Genomic DNA, 14,176 nt, shown 5'->3' with positions numbered 1-14,176 from the left:
AGTCGGCAAAAAGGATGGAAGCAAACTCGCTGGTTCTCCCTCTCCAAAGCAATGAGTGAAGGCAGATGAGGCATTTTCTGTTTTGTAGAGCAAGACCACATCTTAGTCTCGTGAGCAGAGCTTTTGGGCCTGATCTAAGGTAGGAGATTTTGCCCATGGACCTGAGTCATGTCAGAGCTCTATTAATTTGATCTTGTGCAGTTTCGTTCAGGGTTAAGTTCTGCTGCTGGAAATCATTAACTGGAGCATGGGCTCTGTGGAGAGTAGCACTGCACAAACTGAAGCCTGTGGGCCCAATCCGGCCTGGCTTGATCATTTCATCCAGACCGTGAGATTCACTTTTTAATTATCAAGATATGAAAATCTTTCAATTTTTTTTATCACTTTTAATTTTTTCCCATTGAGGTTGCCTGGCATTAAAAGTAAAATTCTCATTAAAAAGAATGAAATTAATCTTGTTTCATACAAGCCCCGATATGATATTATCCTTAATACAGTATTATGCATACAATTTTTTTAATAAATTAATGCAAAATACAAAAATGACTTTGTATCATTTCTATATCAAATTTGGCAGTTTGTGGATTTTTTAGTCTTCTGAAAGTCTGAAAATGAGGTTATTGCAAATAAGCTCCAATACCATATTTAAGTTTGCTGATGATACCACTGTTACGGGCTGAATCAAGGGTAGTGACAAATCGGCATACAGGACAGAGGTGGAAAATCTAGTCGAGCGGTGCCACAACACCAATCTCCCACTCAGCATCAGCAAAACCAAAGAGCTGATTGTTGAGTACAAGGAGGAAGAAGCTGGAGGTGCATGAGTCAATCCTCATCAGGGGATTGGGGGAGGAGAGGGTCACTACCATTAGAGTCCTTGACATTAATGTATTAGAGGATCTGCCCCAGGACCAGCATGTAAGTGCCATCGCAAAGAAGGTATGACAGCACATCTACTGTCTTAGAAGTTTACAGTATGTAGATTCAGCATGTCAATAAAATCAATGACAAACTATAGACGCACAGTGGTGAGTATGGAGACACCAATGCCCAGGAATGGAAACGTCAGCATCAGGATTAATATCAGAATCAGGTTTGATATCACTGACCTATGCCATGAAATTTGTTGTTTTACAGCAGCGGTATGTTGCAATACATGATAATAAAAAAATCTCCAAGTTACAATAGAAATTGTGAGGTTGGGTACATCAGATCATTGTCCATTCAGAAACCTAATGGTGGTGGGGAAGAAGCTGTTCCTGCAACATTGAGTGTGTGTCTTCAGGCTCCTGTACCTCCTCCTGTATGGTAGCAATGAGAAAGGGCATGTCCTGGATGATAGGAGTCCTTAATGATGGATGCTGCCTTTCTGAGGCACATCTTTGGAAGAAGTCCTTAATGCTGGGAGGCCAATGCCCATGATGGAGATGGCTGGGTTTGCAACTTCTGGCAACTTTTTCTGATCCTGTTCAGTTGCCCCTCCATACCATATCTGTAGAAATTTGTGAGTGTCTTTGGCCAAGTTTCCTCGAACTCCTAATGAAATATTGCCACTGCTGTGCCTCCTTTGTATATTGCATCAACATGTTGACACCCAGATACCTGAAGCTGCTCACCCTTTCCGCTGCTAATCTTTCAGTGATGACTGGTGTGTGTTCCATCAATTTCCCCATCCAGAAGTCCACAGTCAGTTCCATGATTTACTGATGCTGAGTGCAAGTTTGTTGTTCTAACACCACTCAACCAGCTGATCTATCATCCTCCTCACCACCATCTGAAATTCTGCCAACAATAGTTGTGTCATTGGCAAATTCGTAGATGGCATTTGAGCTGTGCTTGACCATACAGTCATAGGTGCAGAGAGAGTAGAGCAGTGGACTAAACACGTTTCCTTGAGGTGTGCCAGTTTTGATTATCAGCAAGGAGAAGTTATTTCCGATCCCCACAGACTAGGTCTCCTGATGAATAGGTCAAGGATTCAGTTGCAGAGGAAAGTACAGAGGCCCAGGTTTTGATTATGTATGATTGTTCTGAACACTGAGCTGTAGTCAGTAAACAGCCACCTGATATAGTTATAGCTATTGTCCAGGTGATCCAAGGCCTAGTGGAGAGCCAGTGAAATTGCATCTGCTGTAGACCTATTGTGGTGATAGGCAAATTACAGTGGGTCCAGGTGCTTGCTTAGGCAGGAGTTGATTCTGGCATGACCAACCTCTCAATGTACTTCTTCGCTATAGATTTGAGTGCAATTAGATGACAGTCGTTGAGGCAACTCACCCTTCTTTTCTTGGGCTCCAGTGTGATTGCCATCTTTGTGAAGCAGATAGGAACCTCTGACTGCTGCCTTGAGAGCTTGATGATATCCTTGAACACTCCCGCCAGTTGGTTGGCACAAGTTTTCAGTTCTGTACCAGGTGCACCATCAGTACCTGATGCCTTGTAAAGGGCCTTGAAAGATGTTCTGATGTTGGTTTCCAAGACAGAGGATACATAATCTTGAGATGGACACTGGTGTTGTTTTATTCTCCCCTTTCAAAGCGTGCATAATAGGCATTTAGCTCATTTGGGAGTGAAGCATCACAGCCATTCATAATGTTATGTCCATACCATCAGGTTGAGGAACAATTATTATGCTACAACCACCAAGCTCCTAAACCTGTGGATAATTTCACTCACCTCAGCGCTGGACTAACTCCACAACCTATAGACTTTCTTTCAAAGATTCTACAACTCAGTAAAGTTTATTTATTTATTTTTATTATTTTTGTGATTAGTCAGTCTTTGTTATTCAAAGTTTTTCACAAATTTCATTATATTTCTTGCAAATTTCTTACAAAACCTGCAAGAGAATGGATCTCAAGGCAGTAAATGGTAACACTTTGAACAGAAAGAGTTGGGATTGTGCTTTATTGCCAGATGGCTTTTATAAATTACCTCTCTCGTAAGCTCAATGCTTCCTCGTGAAAAAGTTTATTTGTGCATTTAATCTAAAGTTGCATTTTTCTTCCTTAATCCCATACTTCCCTTTCACTAAATATTTCAAGAACTAGGTACCTTTACGAAAATAGCCTTCTTCTTCCTTGCACGTAGCCTAGATTCGTCCCATTGGCCTTTAATATATGTCTCAGTGCCCTTTGGGTCGAACAAGCTTCTGATGGTGAGGAACCATGCATTGAGCGAAGGGCTAGGTTTGGTGCTTGTTCGATTGACCATGCCAGCCGCCTGAACAAATCTACTCAGCTACCACAAAAAAGACACTCTGTATACTGCATCTACAATCCTCTGGGTGAAAATGTGCTGCCTGGTTTTACTCCAGGCTCTAAGTGAAGGTCCCATCAGCTTCTACTGGGCTTTCCATGCCAAAGTTAATAGATTTGAACTGCTTTAACCATTTCTATACTCAGTGCATATCTTAAACTCTACCTAACTGTATCATGCAATAACATGTGGAAATTGAAAAGTAAGAAAAAAATGCAGATGTGGAAACTCTGAAATAAATCCAAAATTCTGGAGCCACTCAGTAGGTCAGACAGTACCTTTGGGGAGGAAATGTAAGGAATGTGAGTTGATGCTACAAGTAGTTAATGTTAAATCAGAATGTGTGGTTCTGACAAAAACAGGAAAAGATCCATTCACTCAGATGCAGCCTGATTTGCTGACTACACGGCTTTTAAGTTCAGATTTCAAACAATTGCTGTGTTGTGCATCTTTTCAGTACAAGAATCATAGAATTGTCACTGCCATTCAAAATTCTCACCGCAGTGAATCCCATTTGTCAGTGTTTGGTTCACAATGCTCTAAACCTTTCTTATCCGTTACCTGGTCCAATGCTTTTTATGTGTTGTAATTGTACCTGTCCCTGCCACTTTCTCTGGCAGCTCACTGCATATACTGACCATCCTCTGGTTCTTACTAAACCTCTCCCCTGTCACCCTAAACCTATGTCCTTTAGTTCTTGATTTCCCCATCCTGAGAAAAAATGCTGTGTGTATCCATCCTCTGTGTATTCTATCCTCATGCTTTTGTACACCTCTATCAGATCACCTTTAATTTTCCTACTCTCCAAGGAGTGAAGTCCCAAACCACACAGCCCCTTCCCCCATCTTCTTTTGTTTTTTCTTCCATTACCCTCAGTCATCTTGTTAAATTACACCCCCTTCAAACTGAACAGCTGCAATGAGTAAGTATTCATGTCCCTGCCTTAGATGCCACCAACAGCAGCCTTATCAGTCAGACAACCTTGGTCCTGATGAAAGGTCTTGGCCCGAAACATCAATTGTTCCATAGATGCTGCCTGGCCTGCTGAGTTCCTCCAGCATTTTGTGTGTGTAAGCTTGCTTTTCGCCGCCTTCTTTCTTTCACTCTCTCCTTCTTTCCACTCTCTGTAATTTAAAACACACTCTGTAACTTGAAGATCCATCTATTTATTTACTGAGTGGAAGTGTGGAATAGGGTCTTTTCACTCTTCCAGTGGCATCACCCTGCAACTCCCTGATTTAATCCTAGCCTAATCCTGGTCGATTTACAATGACCAATTAACCTACCAATCGGTAGGTGTTTGGACTGTGGGAGGAAACCAGAGCACCTAGAGGAAACTCATGCAGTCATGGGGAGAATGTACATACTCTTTACAGGCAGTGGCGGGTTTTGAATCGGGGTCTTTGGTACTGTAAAGTGTTGTGCTAAAAACCACACTACCATACCATCCCTGATTTATTAGCCTGAAACATGAATTCAATTTCTCTCTCTCCACAAATGCTGCCTGCTGAGCATCTAGAGAACTTTTATTGCACATGGTGGGTACAGTTACAAGATTTAAAAGTCATTTTCATAGGTCCATGGCCAGAGAAGGTTCAGAAGGTACATAGGCCAAACGCTGGTCAATTAGTCAGCATGGGCGAATTGGGCTGAACGTTCTGGTTTCTGCACTGTAACTCCATGACTAAGGAAACCCATGGACCACTTGCCCTTTGGTTCTGGTGCTGGCACCTGTTGAAAATGAAAATGCCAATCTGGTGGATGCTGTGAGATTAGAACACCCCCAATGCTTCTGTGAGAAGGGCTCGGTTGAAGCCTGGGTCTTCCCTTTGGGTGCTTTTTGCTTCCAAGCATTGTTAAAATGTTGTCTCCCTTAGTGCTAAAGAAAGGAGAGAAAAAAGTCAAGGAACTGAAAAGATGAACTAAGGCAAAATCTTTAAAGTATTTGTGCTTGGTATAAACTTGACAAGACATAATAATCTAATCAGGTAAGTAGCAACCATGCATTAGACGCTGTGTAAGCAGAATAATAAACAGATAAGAGAAAATATTACTGTGAATAAAATTAAATACATTCTGCACACATAGTTTAGAAAGTCATAGTAAATTATTGTAAACATTAATGCACCTGTACTGAAATTGACAGTTGAAATACAGACACTTTGAACTATAAATTGACAAATTTGTTAGCATCAGTACTAAAGGGTGGCATGGGGTGTCCCCATGTATCCTTATTCTGTCTCAAAGTGAATTAGGTTAGGGTAAATTTTCCCATATGTTTTTGGCAGCACAGACCACAGGGCTTAAAGGGTCACACTAATCCAGCCAGTAATCTTACATTCTCTGAGAAATGTCAGCAGGGGGAGAGCCCATGCTACGCTGACAGAAGTTGGTGGCGGAATTCATCCAGGGTGACAGGAACCTGAACCGGATGAAGAGCAATGTACGATAGGAGGCAGCTTCCTGGTATAGAAGCCCCCGTGCCAGGATGTTGCCAGAGGAGGTGGCTGAAGCAGGCACATTAGATGAATTATGTGGCACGTGTATGGATGAGAAGAGTTTAGACCATAAGACATTAAAGTAGAATTAGGTCATTTGGCCCATCGAGTCTGCTTCACCATTTTATCATGGCGGAATCATTTCACTCTCAACCCCAGTTGTCCTGCCTTCTCCCTGGAAACTTTCACAACCTGCTTTATCAAGAATCTAGCAGCCTCTGCCTTAAGCACATTTAATGACCTGGCCTCCGCAGTCTCCTGTGGCAACAAATTTCACAGATTTACCACCTTCTGACTAAAGAAATTACTCCTCATACCCTTTCTAAATGAATGCTCTCTATTCTGAGGATGTGCCCTCTGGTCCTAGACACCCCACTATAGGAAACATCCTCTCCACTTCCACTCTATCGATAGGTTTCAATGCGCTCCCCCCTCAGTCTTCTAAATTTCAGCAAGTACAGGCCCCAAGTGATCAAAAGCTCCTCATATGATAAGCCTTTCAATCCCAGAATAATTTTCACAAACCTGCTTTGAACCCTCTCCAACGTCAGCACATCCCTTTTTAGCTGAGGGGCCCAGAACAGCTCACAATTTACCAAGTGAGGCCTCTCCAGTGCCTTATAAATTCTCGGCGTTACATTGTTGTTTTTATATTCTGGGCCTCTAGAAATGAATGCAAACATCGCCTTTGCCTTCCTCATGACTGTCTCAACTTGTGAGTTAACCTTTAAGGAATCCTGCATGAGGTAAAGCCCTGCCCTCCCCCACCATTGAGCACATCAACACAAAACACTGTCTGAGGAAAGCAGCGTCCAGCATCAGGGTCCCCCACCATGCAGGATGTGCCCTATTCTCGCTGCTGCCATCAGGAAGAAGGCACAGGACTCTCAGGACACACGCTATCAGGTTCCGGAACAGTTATTACTCCTCAACCATCAGGCTGTTGACCCAAAAAGAATAACTTCACTCAACTTCACTTTATCACTGAAATGTAGCCACAACTGATGGATTCACTTTCAATGGCTCTTCATCTCCTTTTCTCAATATTTATTGCTTATTTGTTTATTTTTATTATTTCTTTTTTCTTTTATTTGCACTGCTCTGTCTTTTTCTTACTGGTTGAGTGCCCAAGTTGGTGAACTGAATTGAAGTGAATTGGCTTTATTTCATAAATCTTTCACATACATGAGGAGTAAACATCTTTATACTATGTCTTCGTCTGAATGTATGGATTTTCATTGATTCTGTTACGGTTATTATTCTATTATAGATATATTGAGTATGCCTCCAAGAAAATGAATCTCAGGGTTGTATATGGTGACATATATGTACTTTGATAATAAATTTACTTTGATCTTTGATTTTTTGACTCCCAAATGCCTTTGCACCTCGGAGTTTTGAATTTTCTCCCATTTTGAAAATAGCCTGTGCTTTCATTCCTTCTACCAAAGTGCATGACCATACACTTTCCTACACTCTATTCCATCTGCCACTTCTTTGCCCAATCTCCTGTCTAAGTCCTTCTGTAGACTCTCTGCTTCCTCAACACTGTCTGCCCCACTACCTATCTTTGTGTCATCCACAAACTTGGCCATGGAGCCATCAATTCTGTCATCCAGATCATTGACATATAATCTGACAGGAAGTGGTCCCAACCCCAATCCCTATGGAGCACCACAAGTCACTGGCAGCCAGCTAGAGAGGGCCCCCTTATTCCCACTTATCACCTCCTAGAAGACTGAGTGAGAGAAAGAGAAGGAGAGACTATGGGAGAGAGAGATAAAAAAGGGGAATAGAGAGGAAGGAAGAAAGAGAAAAAAGTTGCAGAGGGAGAGGGAAAGGGAATTGTGTGATAAGATAGACTCTTGACCTCACAATCTACCTCGCCATGGCCTTATACCTTATTACCTGTAGTCTCTCTATAATTGTAGTACTATATTCTGCAATCTATTATCATTTTCCCTTGTTCTATCTCGATGTACCAATGTAAGGAAATAATCTTCAAGGATGGCATGCAAAACAAAGATTTTCACTGCACCTCGGTACTCATGACAAGAGTAAACTAATTCACCAACTTATCAGTAGCAGAGAGAAAGATAGAGAGGGAAAAAGATAGACTGTGAAGGGCTGAGGAAAAAGAAGAGGAAGGAGAGAGGAATAGGAGTGAAAGGGTAAGACATAGGTAGGATGAGGAGGTGAGGGAAGGGGGATAAAAAGAGAGAAAGAAAAGGTATCGTGGCAAACTGTGTGGGGTTGATGTAGAGAGATAAAGAATATCTGTGAAATCCAGTGAGAATAGGAAGAAAGGGACAGGAAGGAGAATATGAAACAGAGTGTGAGAGTTAGAGATGTTGGAGAGAGAAGAGTAAGTGAGAGTTAGAGAGAGGATTGGGAGAGAGCCATGAGACAGAAAACGAAAGGCAAAGAAGGAGTGAGGGAATGCTAGAGAGAAGAGTTGTACCTCGGTTGTTTGTGGAACAGCTGTATCTCTGGGTGTTTGTGGTCAGGTGTTCATTAGTCTGATCATTATTAATAAAAGTAATTCAATGTGCTTCAATAAAAATTGAAAACTCTCAAAATGTTTCATTATCTTCATTCAGAGCAGATAACATTCTATGATGGCACCAATCTGAAAGCCTCTGCAATTATAGATTTATGTCTAATCCACAACTTCTCATCCTTTTTTAATTCCACCTTTAAACGTGCCGCTGGACCATAGACTCCACCACTCCATTGGGTACAGATAGGCACCGAATGCTCTGTCATTAGGCCCTGCTTTGAATTCTACCCAGTATCAACCCTCCTCCTCTGCATGCGTCGGTAATTTTCCAGAATGAGTTGTCATCCTGAAATTGGCCTCACCTTCTCATTCTTGTCAACTCTTGGCATTGCTGAGGTCAACAACAGCCCTCAGTATCCTACCTACCCACTACTGTCTTGTGAAAGTTGACTTCAGTGAAGTCAAACTGGACCATCATGTTAACTAGTGCCTTGAATTTTTATTGAACCAGCCAAGGATCAGTCCTCTGTTGGCTGTGGCTTTCGAATTAACATGTTGCTGGACTTTGATTTGCTTCTTTCCCTATCATGAACAATCAGGCTGGATGGGCCTCAGGACTCCACATATTGGGCATATTAGCGCTGCTATATCAGTGCACTAAGTATTATTGAAAGTAATTCATCGCCTGTGATAGCCAAAGCATGTTTGGAAGATATCTAGAGTGTGCGGCTGACTCTCAGAAGGAAAATGTTAATGGATTCAGACTCGACATCTTCCAGGCTATTAGAGACTTGTACCATCTCATCATACTGTGTTATAAGAAATGGAGAGCATTTACTGTGTCCAGTAATCTTATTCAGTGACAGCAGTGTTTCTGCGAGCTTCTGTCTGTATGCTGCATTTGTTATTCAAAAAGCAAGCAAAAGAAATATATATATATATATTACTTATATATATATGTGTGTGTGTGTGTGTGTGTGTGTGGTTGTGTGTATATATATATATATATATATATATATATATACACACACACACATAAGTAGGCAGGTTTGTGCTGAAAGACTTAAAGCCTCAGGACAGGAAAAGTTAGAGATATTTATTTGACAGGGTCAAGGTTGCTGCTTTCTTTTCCCTTCCCCAGGTCCCCTAGGTGTTAGACTGTGAGACATTTAATCGAGGGAGTAGCGATTTCATATCTATAAGAAAAATCAAATAATGCAAGATGATTTACTCCCCCTAGCAACCAGGGAGCTTACCCTTAGCAACCAGCACTGCCTCGGGCTGTAGTGTAATCAGCTTGAAAATATTTCAATTATTGTGTTGATTTTAGTGGATTTGAGAAGCAGTTGGTGAGCACAGAGGCATACTCGCTTGTGACCTACAATGGAAGATATTGATTTAAACAGGTGTCAGGAAGGAAAAGTGGAGTAAATTTAAATGGAATAGGATAGCGGAATCATTGAGTGGGGTTTACTCTAGGTGTGACATTTGGCATGGTGCGGAATGAATGAAACTCAACTGAACTAGAAATTTCACCTTGAAAACATCCACAGGCCAATCAAGCAAAAGACATTCCTGGCGTTTCTCAAGGCAATCTTCATTTGCTGCAAAGAGGTGCTCAAGTAGAAAGGATGTTTGTCGATAGTGATGAGGTTGCATGGCCCGCTCCATGCAAGCTATATCAGGAGGTTAAGGTGCTGCTGGTCAATCAGCTGATCGGGTAAACCTTAGCACTGATTATGCTCAACGTCTCCAGTGTGTAGGGGTGTATATCATTGTGTGTGTGTGTGTGTGTGTGTGTGTGTGTGTGTGTGGATGCGTGCATGTGTGTGTGTGTGTGTGTGAGAGAGAGTGAAAGAGCGAGAGAGAGAGTGCGTGAGTGCGCATGTGTGCACCTGTGTGTGTATGCGTGTGTGCGTGCATGAGTGCACATGTGTGTGCACATGCATGTGAGTGTGTCTGTGTGTGAGGATGCATGTGTCTGTGTGTCTGTGTGTGTGTGTGTGTGTGTGTGTGTGTGTGTGCATGTGTGTGTGTGAGGATGTGTGTGTGTGTGTGTGTGTGTGTGTGTGTGTGTGTGTGTGTGTGTGTGTGTGTGTGTGTGTGTGTGTGTGTGCAAATTGTACAAGTTTGAGTACCTGACTGAGAATTTTACAGCAGAGAATCAGGCCATTTGATGCACACTGCTGCTGATCTCCTCCCATCCCACCCGTCTGACCAGGTCTTTCCATTCCTTTCTCCCTTGTACTAATAGACGGGTTTGATGTTCTTGCTGCCATTTGCATGATTTGTTACTTTTTGCACGGTGGTGGTGGTGGGGAGGGGCTGATGATTTTCTTGAATGGTTTTCTTCGTCTCATGGCTGGCTGGAGAAGATGAATCTCAGTTGTATGCTGCATACATACTTTGATAATAAATGTACTTTGAACTCCAGTGACCTGGTACAATCCGGACCTTGACAGCTGTACTGTATGTGTAGACTCTGCACGTTCTCACTGTGGCCCTGTTGGTTTCCCTGGGTGTTCCAGTCTGCTTCATATCATAAGATTTGCGGGTTGAAAGGTGAGATGACCACTGTAAGTTGTCCCTAGCATGTAGGCGAGTGAGACATTCTGGGGGAGCCAATGGGAATGCGGGAAGATTTCAGAGGAAATGAATGAGGAATATGATTGCACTGTGAACCAGCATAGCTTTATTGGGCTGAATGGAATTTTGCAACTTATCCTTAAATTCATTTATTTTGTGCTATCCAACTATTCCATGTGGCAGTGAGCCCTTTGGAAAATTTCTCTTGAACACTTTGTTGGATTCATTGGTGACCATTTCCTCCTGGTTGCCCAGTTAACCATTTCATAACTTACTGGCTCATGGAGTTCTACCAGCATATTATGAGTGTGATCATTTCATAATTTTATAACACTCCATCAAATCTCTTAACCATCCCTTCACCGCATTCTACAATTCTTCTGAAATAAAGGAGTTCCAATCACTGCAAACTCTTCAGTAAAGGGGCAGAATGATAGTGTGGCAGTTACAGTAACATTTCTACAGGTTGAATTACACCACTATCTGTTAGGAGTTTGTGCATTCTCCTCATGAGCTCGTGTGTTTCCTCTGAGTGCTCTAGTTTCCTCCCACCTTCCAAAGACATATAGGTTAGTAGGCTAATTCATTCATTCACTCATTTTCATTTATTGAGATACAGGACAGAACAGGCCCTTCCAGCCCAGCGATCCCCGATTTAACCTCAGCCTAATCAGAGGACAATTTGCAATGACAAGTTAACCCACCAACTGGTACATCTTTCGGCTGCGGGAGCACCCAAAGGAAACACAAGGTCACGGGGAGAACATACAAACTTCATGCAGGCAGTGAAGTACTGCATGAATACTGGTATGGTAAAGTGTTGTGTTAGCCACTAGGCTACCATGCCACAGCATAGGCTCATTGGGCCAGGATGGCCTGCTTGCCGTACTCAATCTCTAAATAAATAAATAACAAACCACACAAATTCTGGAGAGCCTGCATCACTTTAAGTATTTTTCAGGAAAGAAAATATGGGCTTTTTTTTTAAGGTTCTTCTTGCTGTTTTGATCTTTTTGGATGTGGTAGCTCCTTTAATTTCTTCTACGTTCTCAGCAATGTGAACAGTTAGCCTGTCAGACCACTCCACTGAGGAACAGTATCTGTAGGATTCACTACAGGTGATGACGTATTAGACCTTGATTGTGTACAGTTAAATGTTAAAAGCAAATGTGTTCTATCTGAAAGCAGAAAGCAATTATAACAAGACTGATTTAACAGCACAAGATAGATACACGTAATCAAACAACCAAAGTTGTGAAGTGCCAATGGTGGGAGCAGAATACTTCAGTTTATGTTGCTTTTGAGAAATGACAATGTGTAAGAAAAGGAGGAGCAGCCTGTGAACATAGAATGGATTAACAACCAAAGTCCAGATGTTAAATCCGAATAAACAATAAAATAATGAAGTGCTCTAAACAGGGTGAGAGCCGATTTCTGGCAGCAGAATTTTAGCATTGTTGAACAGACCATAAATTGGGAAATTAGAGAAGTCTGAAACAAGTGTAATGCAATAATGACGCGGAGCTTTAATATTCATTAGAAGTCATGCCAAATTGGCAGAATTAACTTGGAGATCAATTTTATGGAACACATTCAGGATAGCTTCTAAGAACAAGATACGAATAAAGCAATTAGCATCCACTGAGAGTGAGATACTTAATATAGTTAAATAAAAAATATTAGAGAAATTTGGGGTGCAATACTGGAAATTCCCCTTTCGTCAAACAGTTGGTATCCTGGGGAAGATGTTTGTAGAGGAAGTAAACACGATGGTTTTAATCAGTCAGAATTCTCCAGGTACAAGAACTATCCCTAATAACTTGGCAGGTAGCAAGCACAACCCTATCTTAAACAAGGGGAAGGAAAATAAATAGGGTATTATTATTAACTTTGCTTAGCAATGCTGAAATACTTTATTGAGGACGGACAAAATTTACTGCATAGTTGGACAGCATCCACGTGCTTAGATGAGCCTCTTGACTTTTGGAGAGGGTGGCTAACATGGTCTATAAGGGGAATCACAAACAAATCTGCAGATACTGGAAATCCATGCAACACACACAAAATGCTGGAGGAACTTAGCAGGCCAGGCAGTATCTATGGAAAAAAGTACTGTTGACATTTTGAGCCAAAACCCTTCTGAAAGGTCTCGGCCCGAAACATCGACTACACACTTTTCCATAGATGCTGCCTGGCCTGCTGAATTCCTCCAGCATTTTGTCTATAAGGGGAATAGCTAAATGTAGCACATTTTAATTTTCCAAAATTGCACCTCACAATAAGGGCTTGTAGAATTAAGGAGACATAATATTAGCACAGATGGAAGGCAACAGACAGACAGAAGGAATGACGAGGAAAACTTTGGAAAGGTAGTATGTAGAGTGGTAGGAGAATCAGTGTTGGAGCCCTACACTCAGTGACCACCTTATTATGTACATGTTTGAGGTCTTCTACTCTGTAACCCATTCACTTCATAGTTCAACCTGTTGTGCATTCACATATACTGTATGCACACCACTCTTCCATGCATGGTTATTTGAGTTACTACCACCTTCCTCTCAGCTTGAACCAGTCTGACCATTCTTCTCCGACGTTTCTCATCAACAAGGCCTTTTCACCCACAGGACTGCTGCTCACCGAAAGTTTTGCACCATCCTCTGTAACTCCAGAGACTGTTGTGTATGAAGCTTTCAAAAGATCAGCAATTTTTGAGATATTCAAACCACCCTATCTGGCACCAACAATTGTTCCACGGTCAAGTTACTTAGATCACATTTCTTCTCCATTCTGATATCTGGTGTGAACAACAACTGGACCCCTTGACCATGTGTGTATGCTTTTATGCATTCAGTTGCTGCCACGTGATTGGCCGGTTAGATTGGCATTAACATGCAGGTATACAGGTGTATCTAATAAAATGGCCACAGAGTGTATGTTAACAATGCAGGAGATAACCAAATGCTGTCACCGAGGTTTTCTGCTGGAAAAGAGGTGTCAGATTGATGGAATGCACCCAGATTGAGAAGAAGTAAAGTATTTTCAGGAAGGTGAGATTTGTAAGCGTTAGTGCTCAGATGTATCACAGATTCTTCTACACAAACCACAAACAGCTAGTTTTGGTAATTAAGACAAATTAAATCTTAATCATTATTGAAAGCACATTAGAGCAAGATTGTGAAGTCTGGATGCAGTGACACAGAGTTGTGTATCTGCACATACAGTTCTGTGTATAGTTTTGGGCATCTTACCTGTCAACATAGGACTGGCTATAATGCATGTATTATTTAGATTGATTCCTGGAATGAAAGGAAAGCTCTTTGTGGAAGGAGATTGC

The sequence above is a fragment of the Hypanus sabinus genome, chromosome 9 (genome assembly GCF_030144855.1).
Source record: "Hypanus sabinus isolate sHypSab1 chromosome 9, sHypSab1.hap1, whole genome shotgun sequence".
Taxonomy (NCBI): Eukaryota; Metazoa; Chordata; class Chondrichthyes; order Myliobatiformes; family Dasyatidae; genus Hypanus; species Hypanus sabinus.
Note: the sequence above shows the minus strand (reverse complement) of the source record.